Source organism: Onychostoma macrolepis, chromosome 03, assembly GCF_012432095.1.
Source record: "Onychostoma macrolepis isolate SWU-2019 chromosome 03, ASM1243209v1, whole genome shotgun sequence".
In the NCBI taxonomy this organism is placed as follows: domain Eukaryota; kingdom Metazoa; phylum Chordata; class Actinopteri; order Cypriniformes; family Cyprinidae; genus Onychostoma; species Onychostoma macrolepis.
Genome location: NC_081157.1, coordinates 11,499,956 through 11,504,147, shown reverse-complemented (window position 1 = coordinate 11,504,147; position 4,192 = coordinate 11,499,956).

The window sequence follows — 4,192 nt, the reverse complement described above, 5'->3', positions numbered from 1 at the left end:
TTTCAGACACATGCGCTTCCACAAGTCCTGTCACTTACAGTCTTTTTTATTTCATTTTATTTTTTATTGAATCTCTCAACATTTTACAACAGTAGCCAGGTGGTGAAGACAAGAAAAAAGAAACTAAATTACAATGTGACTTGCAATTGCCACTTTCACTCTCCGCTACCTGCGACGTCACTTCCAATCAACAGATAATATATAACAAATATATATAAATATATAACAAACATGATTAATGTAACCGTTTTAGAGAAAAAAGGATGTTTTGCTATTGCTTTTGTAGGACGGGCGCCGCCATCTTGCAGTACCACCGTGTGTGACGTCACGGGGTTGGTTTGCTCCATTGGCCAGTTAAGTAATATAAGCATTTCTTTACTTTTTGAACACACAAATGTTATTTTAACACACAAACGTGTTTTTATTTTTAATGTATTTTTATTAGTTTTAAATTTCACAATAGACACCAAACAAAACAACAACAATAAAATATTATAAAAGAGAAAAAAACTGACTTTTAAGGGCAATCGGGGCATATAAGCAGTTTCAGTAGAAAAACAAAGATGCATTCAATACGACTGCTGGTCGGAGTCAACATTACATTGTTCCAAATTATCTAGAAATGGTTGCCATATACTGTAAAACTTACCAAGATTACCCATAACTCATACCGGACTCTTTCCATGTGCAATATTCCAGTAAGATATGTCAACCAGGTCTCAAACAGAGGAACAGTGTCTGATTTTCAGGCTTTTTTTTTTCTCCCAAAGATTGTGTGCCCATTGACTGGCATTATATGACTGACAGATTGCAACGGATTGAGTTAAAAATCTTCGTTTGTGTTCTACTGAAGAAACAAAGTCACCTACATCTTGGATGCCCTGGGGGTAAGCAGATAAACATCACATTTTCATTTTTGGGTGAACTATCCCTTTAACTTCTGCCTGTGTAATAAACTGTGGTTGTGTAGCACAGACTTGCATTGTTATAACTTTTTTTTCTGTGTTTCGTTTCTGTTTCTCAGTCTCTTCATCATCCCTTAACTTTGACTACAGAGCAGAGTCAGCTTGTGTACCTTCTACAGAGGTTTGTCAATATATTTGTCTTCTGAATCTTGATCTGAAGAGAAATTATCTTATTGTTCCTGTATGTGAACGAGCAGTGCTCTGTGTTTTAATAAGTCTTGTGTATGTTTACTGTCTGTGTATACTCATGGGTTAGGAGGCCATGATTTGGTATATGAGGACTCAGTATGGTTACTGTATGTGATCCAACAGTGATCTGTGTTTTAAAAACTTTTGTGTATGTTTATTGTGTGTGTATACTTATGGGTTAGGAGGTCATCCTGTTGTGGGTCACCTTGATGTCCCAGATATACCAGCAGGGTGGACCTATACATTATTTTTAAGTGTGGAAATGTGTATTTTTACTTTACAACCTACTTTTCAATGCTGTGTTTTTTACTCAGTTCCTACAGTCTCACTTTATGTAAGCAATAAGGTCCGGGAGGCTGTGCTTTATTGTGAATAAATCACAGTTAAAGGATTAGTTCACCCAAAAATGAAAATTCTGTCATTATTTACTCACCCTCATGTCGTTTCAAACCCCTGAGACCTTCGTTCATCTTCAGAACACAAAATAAGATATTTTTGATGGAACCTGAGAGCTCTCAGACCCTCCATAGACATCAAGGGTCCTTACACGATCAAGGTCCAGAAACGTAACAAGGAGATCAGTAAAATAATCCATGTGACATCAGGGGTTGAACCGTAATTTTACGAAGCTACGAGAATACTTTTTGTATGCAAAGAAAACAAAAATAACGACTTTATTCAACAGTTCGTCTACTCTACGTCAGCGTAGCGCCATTTTTGAGAATATCCGCTGGACGGAAACGGCGTATGCTCTTCTGTGTCAGCTGCACCGCGAGGATACGTCTTCTACGTATATTTCCGTTTTGATTTGAACGAAAACTGCGCATCCGGTATGCGGCTCACACAGAAGAGCGTACGCAGTCCGTCCAGCGGATATTCTCCAAAATGGCGCTACGCTGACGTACAGGAACTGTTGAACTATCGAACTGTTGAATAAAGTCGTTATTTTAGTTTAAAAGCAGCACTATCTCTTTAAAACCTGATGCACGACGCAGATCTAACACATACCATATTTTCTCCAAACTCTTTACGGTCATTAAAGTCTTCATAAAGTTATAAATAACTCATTTAAGACTACATTTACAAGGTAACTCGCCAAAACCGCATATTTTGACATAATTGCGTGTGTTTTCGTCTGTTAAAGCGATACTAGTGTGCTGTCTGAAGTGGTTCAATGTAGGTGTTCAGCTGAACGCGCAGCTTTTCAAACTATAGCCTACTTCACTGCACCGTTTCTGTGGCATAACCTCGGGCATGTGTAGCCACATTCTTGGGTTATGAAGAATAAAGAAGGGAAAAGTTAATCTTCCGAAATGAAGCAGCAATATCTTCTCAGGTAAAAGTAATTAGAACCGTGTCTAGGGACAACCTGGCCATCACACTGCTCTGACCTTATCAGCCCATTTGTATCCTATTATTTGATTCACTCTCGTAGTTTATGACAGAACAGCATCTCAATGATCTTGTCTTCAGAAAAGATTATTTTATTCGCTTACGTCAGAAACAGTGAATCCCTTTTAAAACTGTCTGTTGTTCTTACTATATTGTATTGTTATATTTCGTAAAAGTTTTACCCGCCAACTGGCGACTGACCGACACTGTTACATGTATTCGCCAACGCCGATTTTTGCTTGAACATTTGGCACTAAACATGTAATTTTTGTTAAACTTTTAATAAATTAATGTGAAGTTGTATGTATTAGACATGCTTTTTGATTAATAAAATGTAATTATTTAACCATTAAAAAGGATTCCAGAAAAATTAGAAAATAAAAAGTTGGAATTTGGAAAAAAATAAAACAGAATTTTATGAAAAAATAAATCAGGTCTCATAGGGCCCTATATTTAACACACGATTATGATATATGGTTTGTATGTTATGTTCATTAGATTTGGGGTATTTTCATAACATGTAATTTGGGTAATATGTTCATCTTGATAGATCTTACCCTACTGCCCATGTCTAGGGGAAGCAAAGCCCATCTATTCAAATCGCTATACATTTTCTGGTTTAATACGTTATTATTTAGATTAGACAAGTCCTTTGGTAAATATATGCCCAGATACTGAATATGTGGTAAATTCCAACTGAAATTATACTTATTCATTAATTCTTGTGTGGGAGCAAAATTTGGGGTGTGGGAGTCTTATGAATGTTGAGTGTATATCCAGAATAGCTCCCATATAACTTTTAGATGTCCATCAACAAAGGCACTCCTAAGCCCGGGTTTTGTAGTGTCACCAGTACATCATCCACGTACAAACAGATTTTGTATTCTACTCCTCCTATAACTATATCCTCTAAACCACCATCCTGTCTTATCCTTTGAGCCAAAGGTACAATAAAGAGGTTAAAAAGAGAAGGACTGATGGGGTAACCCCGTCTACATCCTCTTTGTAAAACGATTGAATTAGACAGACTGCCATTAATTTTTATCCTAGCCGTTGGTGACGAGTATAGTATCTTTATACATTGTATAAATATTTAACTAAACCCAAATCTATCCATAACTTGATAAAGATAATCCCAACCAACAGAATCAAAAGCCTTATTTTTTCCTTTTATTGATTATAGTCAATAATGTGCAGGGATCTCCGGATGTTATCATGTGTTTGCCTATCCCTGACAAACCCAGTTTGATCTGGGTCTATCAGGGAAGGAATCAACTTTTCCATCCTCTTTGCCAAGATTCATGCAAACAATTTATAATCTGAATTCAGTACACTTATTGGCCTATATGATTTACAGTCAAGCTTGTCCTTACCCTCCTTTAATATTACAAACATATAGGCTTCCCCCCAGGACGGAGGGAGGGACTCTGCTTCCATAATATGATTAAAACTAATTACAAGCAGCGATAGTAGTGGCTCCCTCGAAAACAGCAACAAACTTGTAGTTTTTTCTGTGTGTGTACTTGTGTGTTGTTTTTTTAACCGTAATTTATAAAAGCCCTCCAAGGGACTAGTGTTGCAAATTAGCTTCAGCTACAAGCAAGGGTTTTTTCAAGGCCTGTTGGTAGGAGACAGCTGGGGTTATG